Source organism: Musa acuminata, chromosome BXJ3-8, assembly GCF_036884655.1.
Source record: "Musa acuminata AAA Group cultivar baxijiao chromosome BXJ3-8, Cavendish_Baxijiao_AAA, whole genome shotgun sequence".
Lineage (NCBI taxonomy): Eukaryota > Viridiplantae > Streptophyta > Magnoliopsida > Zingiberales > Musaceae > Musa > Musa acuminata.
In genome coordinates this window covers 33,698,258-33,715,752 of record NC_088356.1, presented here as the reverse complement: position 1 = coordinate 33,715,752, position 17,495 = coordinate 33,698,258, and positions in this window count along the sequence as shown.

The window sequence follows — 17,495 nt, the reverse complement described above, 5'->3', positions numbered from 1 at the left end:
CAAAACTGCTAGTTTTCCTCCTCCTTCTGTTCTTCAAGTTTGAGTTGTAAAGAGAGGAGAGAAAACATTTGTAAGGGTTGTCTCCTGAGCCCGTCAAAAGGAGTGAATCTGTAAGAGGGTAGTTGGCCTTCGCCTATTGAAGGAAGGCTCCTAGTTGACGTCGGTGACCTCGCCGGTGGAGGAAGCCAAAAGTGGAGTAGGTCAAGACTGACCGAACCACTCTAAATCTCTGGTTTGCGTTTATTTTGAGCACTTTATCATTACTACAAACCTCCTACATAGCTACTGCTCTCTGCGCTTTTACGAACGAGTTCTGTGCAGTTTACGTTCACATCTTGATTCCATCTACAAACTGCAAACTGTCTCTCTGCGCTTTTACGAATGAGTTCTGTGCAGTTTACGTTTACGTCTTGATTTCACTTACAACTGCAAACTATCTTCTGCGCCTTTTTTTACGAACAAGGTTCTGTGCAGTTTACGTTCACGTCTTGATTTCATTTACATCTGCAAACTGTCTTCTGCGCTTTTACGAACAAGGTTCTGTGCAGTTTACGTTTACGTCTTGATTTCATTTAGAACTGCAAACTGTCATCTGCGTTTAGACGCAAACTACGTTTAGACGCAAACTGCGTTTAGACGTAAACTGCGCTTAGACGCAAACTGCGTTTAGACGCAAACTGCGTTTAGACATAAGCTGCGTTTAGACGTAAACTGTGCTTAGACGCAAACTGTGTTTAGACGCAAACTGCGCTTAGACGCAAACTACGTTTAGACGTAAATCTACGTTTAGACGTAAATCTGCGTTTAGATGTAAATCTGCGTTTTAGACGTAAAACTGCATTTAGACGTAAACTACGTTTAAACGTAAAACTGCGTTTTAGACGTAAACTGAGTTTGGACGTAAATCTGCATTTAGACATAAATCTGCGTTTAGACGTAAATCTGCGTTTAGACGTAAAACTACGTTTAGACGCAAACTGCATTTAAACGTAAATTGTGTTTAGACGTAAACTACGTTTAGACGTAAACTACACTTAGTCATAAGTTATCTTTGAGTCGGCTTTTGCTTCAAAACTGATTTTTATCGAACGAACGCAGCTTTTGTTTTTAATCGCTAAAAGATATCCGCTGCACTAATTCACCCCCCCCCTCTTAGTGCTCTCGATCCTAACAATTGGTATCAGAGCGGGGTATTTCTCATTTCGGATTTACACCCGAGAGAAATGGCTCTTCAAGAGGGCTTATCGGTTGTTCGTCCACCGTTCTTTAACGGATTGGACTACACTTATTGGAAAACTCGAATGAGAGTTTTCTTGATTTCTCTGAATCTGGATTTATGGAATATTGTTGAAAACGGTTTTCAACTTCCCTCCAAACCGATGAACGAATGGTCGGATTTGGAGAAGAAGTATTTTTCTTTAAACGCAAAGGCTATGAATGCCTTATTTTGCGCTTTGGACAAAAATGAGTTCAATCGGGTTTCTTTGTGCGAAACGGCTTTCGATATTTGGCGCACTCTTGAAATCACGCACGAAGGAACTAGTAGAGTCAAAGACTCGAAAGTTAATATTTTACTGCATGATTTCGAGCTTTTTCAAATGAAGCCAAGCGAAACCATTATTGACATGTACACCCGTTTTACGGATGTCGTCAATGGTTTAAGAGCTCTTGGCAAATGTTTTTTTAATTCTGAACTTGTGAACAAGATTTTGCGTTCTCTTTCTAAGAAGTGGGATTCAAAAGTAACTGCAATACAAGAAGCTAAAAACCTAAACAACTTACCACTTGAAGAACTAATTGGTTCGTTAATGACATATGAAATGGTGCACAATGCACATGATGAACATGTTGAATACAATCACCTTCCAAAGAACAGGAAGGATTTGGAACTCTGGACAAATGAATGCCACTTGAGCGATGACTCAAGTGATGAGGACAATGATGAACAAAACAACCTTCCAAAGAACAGGAAGGATTTGGGACATAGAACATTTGAAGACCACTCGAGCATAAGCTCAAGTGATGGTGAACTTAAACTACAAATGAAACGAAAATTAAAAAGCAAAAAGAATGGAACTACTTGCTTTAAACGCAAGAAGAAGAACAAAAATTGGGATGAATCGAGCTCCTCCGAAGACGAAGAAAAAATCAACAAAAGCGAGGCGGCAAACTACGCCTTAACAGCCTACAATGTTGAGGTAATGCCTTTGGTTTATTTTGAAATTACTTGATGCTTTCATGATGTAGTTTTCTTTTTTAGTTTAGAATTAATTTTCTTGAAAATTACATGTAAAAAAAAAAAATTATTATTACAAAATTATGATCATGCTAGTAATTTCGAAAATGATAATATTGCATATTTTATGATAAACAAACAAAATTTGATTGAAAATATGAAATCATGGTTAAGAAGTAATAATGTGTATCATGTTTGATTAACATTGTTGAATGAAATCACGTTTGATTTAAAGTAATGTATAATAATATTAAATGGTTATGATACAATGATTAACAATTTTATGCATGAGATTTTAAGTTATTCATGATCATGAGCTTGTTTAATCTTCATGATTTAAATTCAAAATCTATAGCAAAAATCATGTCTGAATATATGAAAGTGTTAATTTCATTTTCGGATTCACTTAACAAGTGGTATCCTAACTATCGAATTTACTCATACACTTATGAAAAATAATTTTCTAAAATAGATTTGATGAAATGATTCCTGCTTATAAATTCCATCTTGAAATATGAATGATAGTATTTTTGCTTGCAAAGATTTGTTTCACATACATATCTCCTATGATTCATGTGCAGAAAAAGAATTTATAAATCATAATACAATGAGATTTCTTATGCAAAAATAAAGTGCTTTTGTGATTCATTGCTAAAGAGAATAATTATTAAAATCATGATCTTGATAATTATAACATGAAGCTCGTTATAAATCAAGATCGTTCATTATGCTTATCAAAAAGGAGTTCTTCAAATGAAATGCAACTTGTCTTTTGATTTCTTAGAATTCAATGAAGTGTCATATTAATATCTTAAAACTTGGAATATTTTAAAATGTGATCTTGATAATAATGTTTCAAGTTGCTCTTTGTACTATATCTTTTCAAATGAATCATGAGCCTTGATATCATATATTTCATAATATAGAAATAACAAGATTTCTTTGCCTTTTGTCTTGAACTTTCATGCTTATCTTAATTTGCCATATAAAGACTAAGGCATGATTAGATGAAAAAGAATCTCTTAAAAAATGCTTTTCCCATCTGATCGAGATTAATGATTTCATGATATTTTGTGAATCTCGAAATTAATTTTAATGACTTGATTATGAATTTCAAGTTAATGATTTGATTTGAATAAGTTTTATCTAAATCATAATCTTGATCTTGCAAAATTGAAGTCACAAATAATATCCTGTGGTATTCATGAATTGATACTCACAATATGAAAGCATTGATATTCATGACTTGAATTGGATTGAAACATTGTATGCTTAAATTAATCATTCTCTTATGTTTCAAAAATTCCTTAAATGCCTTATGTGATGATTGAAAACTAACTTGCTTTATGATGAATCACGAATCATAACTTGATCTATGATGCCTTGAAATGATTGAAATATTTAACACTTTTATGCTCTACCCCCTACTTTCTTCTTGTTTTCAATGATAAAATGGGGAGAAGTTTCGATCATGCATGGTAGGATATAATTTGACAAAATTGATACCATCATGATATGAAACATTTATGATGTGCAATTATGCATGCAATACTTGTGCTTTCTAATTATGATGTGATGTGTTGCATATGATGTAAATCATGATTTAAAATGCTATGAGTGCTAAGTTACACACTTTGAGAAGAAATTGCTATATTGAAACATTAATGTAATTATGAATGGTGATATGAAATTATGCATGTAATACTTCAACCTATGATAACGATGCATGCAATGATAAAATATTCATGATTAAAAATTGTCTTGACATTCATAACTTGATTATTCATCCTTTGTCATGATTTTGAAATCGTTGTAAAAAGAAAAAAAAAAAAAAACTACAAAACTGTATTCTTCCTTTCTTTTTGACAATGACAAAGGGGGAGATAGCTAGCTTGCACAAGTCAAGAAGATGCAAAAACTTGATTGCTAACTTGCTTATTTCAAGAAGCAAAAATTATCTTCTTGAAAATCACTATCTTGAATATCTCAAGAAGCAAGACTTGCAACCTGCACATTACAATAGGAAGCAATAATCATGAGCCTACACAAGAAAGTTATCTTGCATTTGCTTTCGAAGTTTCTGCTAGCTTGTATATTGCGAATATTGTATATTGTAAAAATTGCTAGCTTGTAGTCTAAACAGAAGCGAAAAGTTGCTATCTCAAAAGAAGCATATGTGCTATCTTGCCTATCTCAAGAGGCAAAAATGCTAACTTGCACATCTAGCAAAACTTGATAAATTTGCATATTTCAAGAAGCAAGAGTTGCCTTCTTGAACATCTCTAATTTGCTAGCTTGCATGATATAGAACTTGCTAACTTGAACATCTCTAATTTTCATACCAAGTGCTATCTTGTATGCTATAAAACTTGCATATCTAAAACTTGATAGCTTGAATATTCTAAGCATGATTCAAAACTTGCTATATTTTCTAGCAAAATTGCATGATGATAAAACTTGATAATATGTTTTTCATGCAATAAGTTGAACCAATATCACAAACACTTGATTGTGATACTTCTCCTTTTTGTTGATGACAAAGGGGGAGAAGTATGTTGATGACATGACATGTGATGCATAAGTTTATGCATATGTTCATGTTGACGTGTTGCAAGTATTCATGATGAATATTGCAATGACTTGAATTCAGTTTGAATTCAAGGTTCTATCAATATGGCATATTGATAGGGGGAGTTTGTTTAAACTCTGGGAGTTAAGGTTAACTCCGATAATGATGACATGTTGCTTAGATTTTTGAATCTAAGAGTTTTTATCAATAAGGTATATTGATAGGGGGAGTTTGTTTAAACTCCGGGAGTTAAGTTTAACTCCGTCATCAAGTAGTTGTCATTATCAAAGAGGGGGAGATTGTTGAATCTCGTATTTTGATGATGAAACTACTTGATATATGTTTATGATTTAATCTGCGTTTTGAGTGGCGTAGGATGCTTTGATCAGGATGAGACAATTAAAGCAGGAACATCATGTTGTGCCGGAGGAACTTGTCAGAAGATTGGACGTCGGGCCGGTGGATCGGTCGACGTATCGACAGAAGGCTTCGGGTCGTGGACTCGGGCATCGGGCCAAGAAGAGCGGGTATTGTGCCAAGGATATCGGAGTTGCGAAGTCAACTGGCCGATTGGGCAATAGGCCGCAGGAGAGGACGATGCGCCGAAGAATCAGACGAAGCGTCGAGGGACCAATGACATGCCGGACAACTTGGTTAATTGCTTAGGATTAATTGTCTCGATCGAAGTTTTGCTTTAATTGTGCAGGATTAACTATGATAACGATGAAGACATAAAGCGAAACAAAGTGTCGGAGTCAAGCGCGAAGGATTTGTTGCAAGTTCGAGAGTTCGACGGAAGTCCGAAGGTTCATCGGGAATGCTACCGGAACTAGCCGAGAATGAGTTGGGAGCTTGCCGAAGGATTTTCGGAAGCTCGCCGGAAGGTTCGTTGGAAGTTCGTGGAGCTCGCCGAGAAAGATCGGAGCTTGCCGAAGAAGCTCGTTGGAACTCGCTAAGATCAAATCGTGAAGTCTAGGAGCTTGCCAGGAGTTCGCAGAATGGTTTCCAAGAGTTCATCGGAAGACCGCCGGAAGTTTGCCGAAAGCTCACTAGAAGAAGTCTTGACTTGCGGACTTTGTAATAGCTTAGAAAATGTCTTTAAAATCATAGTTAGCACATTAATTAGGGTTAGGATTAGGTGTTAATCCTATAACCCAAGTAGGGGCCAATTAGGCCCAAGTTCGGACTGGTTTGGGCCAAGTTTGGAGCCAAACCAAGTGAGCTGAAATAGTGAAAGAGGTAGCACCGCCCCAGCCAGGAGGTAGCACCGCCCAGGCTAAGTCTTCCAACGAGGCTGGGAGGTGCAACCGCCCCAGCCGGGAGGTGGCACCGCCTGAGCTCAGTCTTCGAGCAAGACTGGGCGGTGCAACCTCCCTGACAGATAGGTGGCACCGCCTGAGCTCAGTCTTCGAGCTCTGGCAGAGAGGTGCAACTGCCTCTGTCAAGAGGTGGCACCGCCTGAGCTCAGTCTTCGAGCTCTGCCAGGCGGTGCAACCTCTCCAGTCAGGAGGTGCAACCGCCTGATCCCGGAATTCCGGGATTTGATCGTTTTGAGCTCCAAATTTGAACTGGGTTGGGGCCTATAAATACCCCACCCATTCAGCACTGAAAGAGTAAGAACTCAAGCCGAAATCTTGATCTTTTCAGTGGTTCTTAGAGCTCAAAACTGCTAGTTTTCCTCCTCCTTCTGTTCTTCAAGTTTGAGTTGTAAAGAGAGGAGAGAAAACATTTGTAAGGGTTGTCTCCTGAGCCCGTCAAAAGGAGTGAATCTGTAAGAGGGTATTTGGCCTTCGCCTATTGAAGGAAGGCTCCTAGTTGACGTCGGTGACCTCGCCGGTGGAGGAAGCCAAAAGTGGAGTAGGTCAAGACTGACCGAACCACTCTAAATCTCTGGTTTGTGTTTATTTTGAGCACTTTATCATTACTGCAAACCTCCTACATAGCTACTGCTCTCTGCGCTTTTACGAACGAGTTTTGTGCAGTTTACGTTCACATCTTGATTCCATCTACAAACTGCAAACTGTCTCTCTGCGCTTTTACGAATGAGTTCTGTGCAGTTTACGTTTACGTCTTGATTTCACTTACAACTGCAAACTATCTTCTGCGCCTTTTTTTACGAACAAGGTTCTGTGCAGTTTACGTTCACGTCTTGATTTCATTTACATCTGCAAACTGTCTTCTGCGCTTTTACGAACAAGGTTCTGTGCAGTTTACGTTTACGTCTTAATTTCATTTAGAACTGCAAACTGTCATCTGCGTTTAGACGCAAACTGCGTTTAGACGCAAACTGCGTTTAGACGTAAACTGCGCTTAGACGCAAACTGCGTTTAGACACAAACTGCGTTTAGACGTAAGCTGCGTTTAGACGTAAACTGCGCTTAGACGCAAACTGTGTTTAGACGCAAACTGCGCTTAGACGCAAACTGCGTTTAGACGTAAATCTGCGTTTAGACGTAAATCTACGTTTAGACGTAAATCTACGTTTTAGACGTAAAACTGCGTTTAGACATAAACTACGTTTAAACGTAAAACTGCGTTTTAGACGTAAACTGAGTTTGGACGTAAATCTGCGTTTAGACGTAAATCTGCGTTTAGACGTAAATCTGCGTTTAGACGTAAAACTGCGTTTAGATGCAAACTGCATTTAAACGTAAATTGTGTTTAGACGTAAACTACGTTTAGACGTAAACTGCACTTAGTCATAAGTTATCTTTGAGTCGGCTTTTGCTTCAAAACTGATTTTTATCGAACGAACGCAGCTTTTGTTTTTCATCGCTAAAAGATATCCGCTGCACTAATTCACCCCCCCCCTCTTAGTGCTCTCGATCCTAACACTTGGCGCAATTTCGCTCTCCTTGGCCCGATGCCCGACGTCCGAAGCCTTCTGCCGTCTAATATCTTGATGTGATCTCCTCCGGCGCAACGTCAATTCCTCATGCGTTAACTGTCTAATCCTGATCGAGTAGACCTGCATCACTCAAAATGCAGTTTAAATTATAAACACATATCAAGTGGTTTCATCATCAAAATACGAGATTCAACAATCTCCCCCTTTTTGATGATGACAACCACTTGATGATGGAGTTAACCTTAACTCCGAAGTTTAAACAAACTCCCACATCAATTTGCTATATTGATAGAACCTTGAATTCAAACTGAATTCAAGTCATTGCAATATTCAGCATGAATACTTGCAACACATCATCATGAACATATGCATAAACTTATGCATCACATGTCATGTCATCAACATACTTCTCCCCCTTTGTCAACAACAAAAAGGAGAAGTACCACAATCAAGTGTTTGTTATATGGGTTCAACTCATTGCATTAAAAACATAATATTAAATTTTTATCATCATGCAATCTAGCAATTTTACAACATTTTAGAACTTGCAAGCTAGCAATTTAGAGATGTTCAAGAAAGCAACTCTTGCTTCTTGAAATATGCAAGTTTTATAAGCTAGCAAATTCAAATATATGCAAGTTGGCATATTTGCTTTTCTTGAGATAGGCACGATAGCACATTTTTGCATTTTCTTGATGTTTCAAGCTAGCAATTCTCGGTGATGTTCAAGATAGCAATTTCTTCTCTTTTGAGAAGTGCAATTTTTGCTTTCTTCTTGAATTGTGCAAGCTAGCTATCTCCCCCTTAGTCATTATCAAAAGGAAGGGAAGACCCTTTATATCAATTTCTAAATCATGACAAAAGTGAGTAATCATTCTTATTTAAAAATTCCATAATTGAGATAAACCTTGAATTCAAATTAAGGCAATATTAATCATGATTCACATCATATGTAATACATCACATAAAAAACATAAGTATTGCATGCATCATTTGAGGAACAAATCGTAGCATTTCATCACATGACAAGATATCAGCAAGTAAAATTACAATGCAAGTTCTTGATTTCTTAATATGATGCAAACATGGCATATGGCAATCATAGCATTTCGATTATCAATTTACCATATATTTTGATGCAAGCTTCTTTTGATATCTTAACATAATTCAAATTCAAATATGGCACTTATAGCATTAATTCATATATTTATCATTCAAATATTGCACTCATAGTATCAATTCATATATTTCTCCTCCTTTGTCATTACTGAAAAGAAGGGAGAAATCCATGGCCAAAAGATTTTAATCATTATACAAGCCAACTTACAAAATCATGTCATGATATCAAGAAAATTCAAGAAGGACATGATTCATTCAATAAATCCTTTTAATAGAGCAAAAGAATTATACAACCAATATATCAATATCATAGATCAAGTCATGATTCGTGATTCATCATAAAGCAAATTAATTTTCAGTCATCTCATAAGGCTTTTAAAGAATTTTTGAAACATAGGAGAATGATTAATTTAAGCATGCAATGTTTCAATCAAATTCAAGTCATGAATACCAATACTTTCATATTGTGAGTATCAATTCATGAATATCAAAAGATATTATTTGTGATTCCAATTTTGCAAGATCAAAATTATGATTTAAATAAAATTTATTCAAATCAAATCGGTAACTTGAAACTCATAATCAAGTCATCAAAATCAATTTCGAGATTCACAAAATATCATGAAATCATTAATCTCGATCAGATGGGAAAAGTATTTTTTAAGTGATTCTTTTTCATCTAAGCATGCCTTAGTCTTTATATGCCAAATCAATATAAGCATGAAAGTTCAAGATGTAAAGGTAAAATCTTATAAGACAACTCATTTATAAAATATTCATCATGCTTATTTTCATGAGATTCACAAGATTGGTAAAATAAATTCATTAATCTCAATAGGATAGAAAATTATTTTCATTTCATACAATTGATTTTATGTGAGGGTATTGAAGTCTTTTTATGAAAACAAGTATCATCATTTAAAATTAAAACATAAGTTTCGTCATGAAGCCGTTAAAACACATCATGATATCACGTCTATCATCAAAAGACTATCAAGAAATTCATACATAGATGTACATGCACTATGTCATCTTAATATGTCATGAGAACGTCATCTTAATTCATCATAAAAACAATTAGACCAAAAGCATATTAATCTAAAATGAGAGGTTCAAATCAACATTTACTTCAAAAACTCATGCATGACGTATACATATGTATGGATTAATCCTAAGCATTATCACATATCATATTATCATCCCTAATATTGCATCATTCAACATTTCAAAACATAACATGCATGAAACCTTTGAAATATACTTTTTATGATCAAATTTTTTAATTTTTCAAAGATGCTACAAAGAAAAACATGATATGATTTTTGAAAAACAATTTTTTTATTTCCTATTCCTACTATCTAAATTAAGCACTCATGAAGGGCTTTAAGTAATTTTAAAATAATTCAAGTGAGTTGAGTTACTCACCTTGTAGTCGAAGCCCGTCAAAGCCCAATTTGCAGTTTCGCCTTTGGAAGTTTTTGATTCATCCTTGGTTGCCTTCCTCTTCTTTGGCCTCTTCCTCCGTTCAAGTTCATTGTTTATTTTAGATTTTTATTTAATAAACTTATTAAGATTTAGTGTTAGAAGTTCAAATTCAACATTGTCCTCATCACTTGAGTCATCGCTCCAGTGATATTCATTTGTCCGGAGTTCCAAATCCTTCCTGTTATTTGGAAGGTGATTTTGTTCATCATGTTCATCATGTGTATTGTGAACCATTTCATATGTCATCAATGAACCAATTAGTTCTTCAAGTGGAAAAATATTTAAATCTTTTGTTTCTTGTATTGCGGTTATTTTAGGATCCCACCTTTTTGGAAGGGATCTTAAGATCTTGCTCACGAGATCAAAATTCAAAAAAGATTTACCAAGAACACTTAGATTATTGACGACATCCGTGAAACGGGTGTACATGTCGCCTATAGTCTCGCTTGGTTGCATTCGAAAAAGCTCAAAATCATGCAATAAAATGTTAACTTTCGAGTCTTTGACTCTATTAGTTCCCTCGTGCGCGATTTCAAGTGTTTGCCAAATATCAAAAGCCATTTCGCATATTAAAATCCGATTGAACTCAGTTTTGTCCAAAGTGAAAAATAAGGCATTCATAGCCTTTGCATTTAAAGAAAAATACTTCTTCTCCAAATCCGACTATTCGTTCATCGGTTTAGAGGGAATTTGAAAACTGTTTTCAACGATATTCCATAATTCCAAATTCATAGAAATCAAGAAAACTCTCATTCGAGTTTTCCAATAAGTGTAGTCCAATCCGTCAAACAACGGTGGACGAAAAACCGATAAGCCCCCTTAAAAGTCATGAAGAGCCATTTCTCTCGGGTGTAAATCTGAAATGAGAAATACCGGGCTCTGATACTAATTGTTAGGACCGGAGCGGCACTAAGAGGGGGGGGGTGAATTAGTGCAACGATAAAGTATGATAAACTTTCGATGATTTAAACACTTACGGAAACTTTGTACGATAAAAGCACGATTTGTTTGAAACCGTTTCGATTGTGTTTTAACTTGAAGGCATATGTAAGAAGGAGATAAAGAAGTAGAGCATCAAAATGAAGATGGTTTGCAGTAATATAAATGACAATAAGATAAATGCAAACCAGAGAAGACGGTAGTTTATAGTGGTTCGGTCAATCATGACCTACATCCACTCCTCCGATTCCTCTTCCGTTGAGGCCACCGGCATCCACTAATGATCTTCCCTTACTAGGCGAAGATCAACCTCCTTCTTACACCCCTCTTACAACCTCTTACAAGTGGTTCACCATTTTACAAAGATTTCAATGAAAAGAAAGGAGGTGAACACTCAAGCTATTGAAAACAAGACTTTTCCTAAAGCTTTTCTCAACTTCTAGCTTCTCCAAAAGGTTGTTCTCTCTACCGAGATTTGAGGGGTATTTATAGGCCTCAAGAGGATTCAAATTTGGGCTCTAAAATTTGAATTCCAACGAACCTTCTGGCGAGCTTCCGAAAAACCCTTCGGCAAGCTCCCTACTCATTCTCGGCTAGTTCCGGTAGCATTCCCGACGAACCTTCGGACTTCCGTCGAACTCTCGAACTCGCAATGAATCCTTCGTGCTTGACTCCGACACTTTGTTTTGCTTTATGTCTTCATCGTTATCGTAGTTAATCCTGCACACACAAGCTAAAACTCTACTCCGATCTTGACAATTATTACAACGCGAATTGACATTTTGTTGCCCGGCACGTCAATGGTTGGCGCTTCGTCTGATTCTTCGGTGCATCGTCCTCTCTTGCGGCTTGTTGCCCAATCGGCAGTTGACCTCCGCAACCCCGATATCCTTGGCGCAATTTCGCTCTCCTTGGCCCGATGCCCGACGTCCGAAGCCTTCTGTCGTCCAATATCTTGATGTGATCCCTCCAGCGCAACGTCAATTCCTCCTGCGTTAACTGTCTAATCCTGATCGAGTAGACCTGCATCACTCAAAATGCAGTTTAAATTATAAACACATATCAAGTGGTTTCATCATCAAAATACGAGATTCAACATTTACTGCAAACCTCCTCTAAAGCTTACTGCTTTCTGCGCATATACGATTGGGTTTCAAGCTTTGCACTTTCCAAATCAGCGTTTAGACGTAAATTTATTTTTTCGTACGATCATCATATTTCAGTTTGCGTTTACGTTTTGATTTTTCTATCATAACTGCAAACTACCTTTATATCCTTGCTTAAACTGCATCTCGCCTAATCAAGTGATTTACGAATCAGCATTTAGACGTAAATCAGTCTCTTCGTACGAACGTCGTATTTCAGTTTGCGCTTATATTCTGGTTTTCATCATAACTGCAAACTGCCTTCATAGATTGACTTTAACGTCATCTCGCTTGATCTTAAGTTAAAGTAATCTTAGAATCGACTTTCACACCAAAATCATTTTTATCGTTCGAACATTTTTTTATCGTTGAAAGATTTCCGCTGCATTAATTCACCCCCCCCCCCCCCCCCTCCTTAGTGCTCTTGATCCTAACAATTGGTATCAGAGCCCGGTATTTCTCATTTCGGATTTACACCCGAGAGAAATGGCTTTTCATGGCTTTCAAGAGGGCTTATCGGTGTTTCATCCACCGTTGTTTAACGGATTGGACTACACTTATTGGAAAACTCGAATGAGAGTTTTCTTGATTTCTATGAATTTGGATTTATGGAATATCATTGAAAACGGTTTTCAACTTCCCTCTAAACCGATGAACGAATGGTCGGATTTGGAGAAGAAGTATTTTTCTTTAAACGCAAAGGCTATAAATGCCTTATTTTGCGCTTTGGACAAAAATGAGTTCAATCGGATTTCTACGTGCGAAACAGCTTTTGACATTTGGCGAACACTTGAAATCACGCACGAGGGAACTAGTAGAGTCAAAGACTCGAAAGTTAACATTTTATTGCATGATTTTGAGCTTTTTCGAATGCAACCAAGCGAGGCTATAGGCGACATGTATACCCGTTTAACGGATGTCGTCAATAGTTTAAGAGCTCTTGGAAAATGTTTTTCGGATTTTGAACTCGCAAACAAGATTTTGCATTCTCTTTCTAAGAAGTGGGATTCAAAAGTAACTGCAATACAAGAAGCTAAAAACCTAAACAACTTACCACTTGAAGAACTAATCGGTTCATTGATAACATATGAAACGGTGCACAATGCACATGATGAACATGATGAATAAAATCACCTTCCAAAGAATAGGAAGGATTTGGAACTCTGGACAAATGAATACTACTTGAGCGATGACTCAAGTGATGAGGACAATGATGAACTTGAACTTCGAACACTAAATCTTAATAAGTTTATTAAACAAAAATCTACAATAAACAATAAACTTGAATGAAGAAAAAGGCCAAAGAAGAAGAACACAAAGTGGGATGAATCGAGCTCCTCCGAAGACGAGGAGAAAATCAAGAAAGGCGAGGTGGCACTACACCTTAATCGCTTTCAATGATGAGGTAATCAAAATCCCCCTAATTTATTTTGAAATTACTTGGTGCTTTCATGATGTATTTTCTCTTTTAGTTTAGAATTAATTTTCTTAAAAATTACATGTTTTAAAAAAAAAATTATGATCATGCTAAGTAATTTCGAAAATGATAATATTACAAATAAAATGATCTTGATTGAAAATATGAAATCATGGTTAAGAAGTAATAATGTGTATTACATTGTTATTTCTCGATTTTGATTAAAAAAAAAATCATGTTTGACTTGAATAAATGCATAATGATGAAATTAAATATTTTGATTAACAATTTTATGCATGAGATTTTAAGCTGATGATAAGCATGTGTTATTTTCATGAGTGTATTTGAAAAACTATGGCAAAAATGTGCTCGAATGCATGAACTTGTTAAGATTATTTTTTGGACTTTCTTGATTCAATGTTCAAATCACTTAATTGCTATGATGATTTTATACTATTACATGCCTTAATAACATGTTGGAAATTATGTGTTTTGGATACATAAATTTTTATGATCATGAGCATGTTTTATCTTCATGATTGAACTTAAAAATCTATAGCAAAATCTTGTCCGAATGCATGAAAGTGTTAATTTCATTTTCGAATTCGCTTAACAATTGGTATCCTAACAATCGGATTTTCTCATACACTTATTATATGAAAAATATTTTTCTGAAATGGGTTTGATGAAATGATTCCTACTTATAAATTCCATCTTGAAATATGAATGATAGTGTTTTTACTTGCAAAGATTTGTTTCACATACATATCTCCTATGATTCATGTGTAGAGAAAGAATTTATAAATCATAATACAATGAGATTTATTATGCAAAAATAAATTGCTTTTGTGATTCTTTGCTAAAGAAAATAATTATTAAAATCATGATCTTGATAATTATAACATGAAGCTCTTTATAAATCAAGATCGTTCATTATGCTCCCTATATTTATCAAAAAGGAATTCTTCAAATGAAGTGTAACTTGTCTTTTGATTTCTCAGAATTCAATGAAGTGTCATATTGATATCTTGATACTTGGAATATTTTAAAATGTGATCTTGATAAGAATGTTTCAAGTTGCTCTTTGTGATATATCTTTTCAAATGAATCATGAGCCTTGATATCATATATTTCATAATATAGAAATAACAAGATTTCTTTACCTTGTATGTCTTGTGTGATGATTGTACATCAATTTGCTTTATTAAGAATTATATGAATCTTGATCGTGAACTTGTTAAGAAGAATTTTAATGAACCATGAATCATATCTTTGGTATTCACGAATTGATCCTCATTGATATCTTTCATTGATATGATAAATTATAATCTCATGATATATCGCATAATTATATCATGCTTTGCGATTGTATAATGTGATCTTTGCTGAATTTTCACATTGATATTCTTCATGACATGATTTCTTTGAATTGTTGTCTTGTATGCTTCATGTGATAATATGAATACATGAAACACTTATGATATGATTTTTATGCAATTCCTTGTATTCATGAAATGTTTATTTCATCACCCAATAATTCTTCTTGATATTACTTACGTGATGAAAAGAATACATGAAATATTCATTAATTTGTTTTGATGTATACAAATAAGAAGTTTCGATCATGCATGATAGGATGTAATGAATTTTGACATTTAGATACCATCATTTGAATAGCTATGATCATGTTGCCACAATGATATATCATGAATGCTTGAATATCATGTTTGATATGCTCATAATGATGATTGATATTTCGGTATCATTCAAAAAAAAAAAGAAATGTTAATGAATTTGTGCATTAAAACTATAATGATGCACAAATAAGAATGATTACTTACCTTTGTCATGATTTAAAAATTGATGTAAAGGGTTTTTCCTTCTTTTTTTTTGACAATGACAAAGGGGGAGATAGATTGCTAGCACAATTCAAGAAAAAGGCAAAATTTACAAAAGAGAAGAAATTGCTATCTTGAACATCACCGATAATTGCTAGCTTGAAATGTCAAGAAAATGCAAAAACTTGTTTATTTTCTTGCACATCTAAAGAGAAGATGCAAATGTAACACTTGCCAAATTGTTTGCTTGCCTCATGTAAAACATTATCTCTTGCTAGTTTGGCATTTTGCTAGCTTGCACTTTACAAAGAAAGCAAAAATGACACTTCTCAAAAGAGAAGAAAGAGCTTGTTATCTTGAACATCACAAGCTTGCCAAACAAAAATTTACAAAAGTACTATCTTGCCTATCTCAAGAAGCAAAACTTGCATATCGTAAAAATTTGCTAGCTTGCAACTTGCATATTTCAAGAAGCAAGAGTTGCCTTCTTGAACATCTCTAAATTGCTAGCTTGCAAGTTCTAAAATGTTGTAACATTGCTAGCTTGCATGTTCTAAAAGTACTATCTTGTATGCTGTAAAACTTGCAAATCTAAAACTTGATAGCTTGAATGTTCTAAGCATGATGTAACATTTACTAAATTTTCTGGCTTCAAAACTGAATGATGATAAAACTTGATATTATGTTTTTCATGCAATGAGTTGAACCAATATCACAAATACTTGATTGTGGTACTTCTCCTTTTTGTTGATGACAAAGGGGGAGAAGTATGTTGATGACATGACATGTTATGCATAAGTTTATGCATAAGTTCATGATGACGTGTTGCAAGTATTCATGATGAATATTGCAATGACTTGAATTCAGTTTGAATTCAAGATTCTATCAATATGGCATATTGATAGGGGGAGTTTGTTTAAACTCCGGGAGTTAAGTTTAACTCCGTCATCAAGTGGTTGTCATCATCAAAAAGGGGGAGATTGTTGAATCTCGTATTTTGATGATGAAACTACTTGATTTATATTTTAATCTGCGCTTTGAGTGACGCAGGATGCTTCGATCAGGATAAGACAATTAAAGCAAGAAAATCATGTTGTGCCGGAGGAACATGTCAGAAGATTGGACGTCGGGCCGGTGGATCGGTCGACGTATCGACAAAAGGCTTCGGGCCGTGGACTCGAGCATCGGGCCAAGAAGAGCGGGTATTGTGCCAAAGATATCGGAGTTGCGGAGTCAACTGGCCGATTGGGCAATAGGCTGTAGGAGAGGACGATGCGCCGAAGAATCAGACGAAGCGTCGAGGGACCAATGACATGCCGGACAACTTAGTTAATTGCTTAGGATTAATTGTCTCGATCGAAGTTTTGTTTTACATGTGCAGGATTAACTACGATGAAAGTAAGATATGCAGCAGGAGTTGCGTCGGAGTCAAGACAATGATCACGTTGGGAGTTTGAGAGTTCGACGGAAGTTCGGACAATCGTCGGAGGTTCTGTTGAACAAATCCAAGAAGTCCACAAGCTTGCCAAAGAAGCTCGTCGGAACTCACCAAGTGGATCATCGCAAGTCCAGGAGTTTGCCGGAAGTCCGCAGGAGCATCACCGAGGGTTCATCGGATGATCTACGGAAGTTCGCCGGAGGCTCGCCGGAAGAAGCGATTGACGCACCAGAGCAAGTTGCAGTAAATGTCTTAGGGAATATCGTAGTTAGCACAATGATTAAGTTGGAAATGGGAGGTGATCCCATTAACTTAATTTTGGGGCAATTGGGCTCCTGAAAAACCCAAATTGGGCCGAATGGATCAACCCATTCGGACCCTGATTTCTAGTAGGAGGTGCAACCGCCCAAGCCTGGAGGTGGCACCGCCTGGGCTAAGCCTCCGAGCGAGACTGGGCAGTG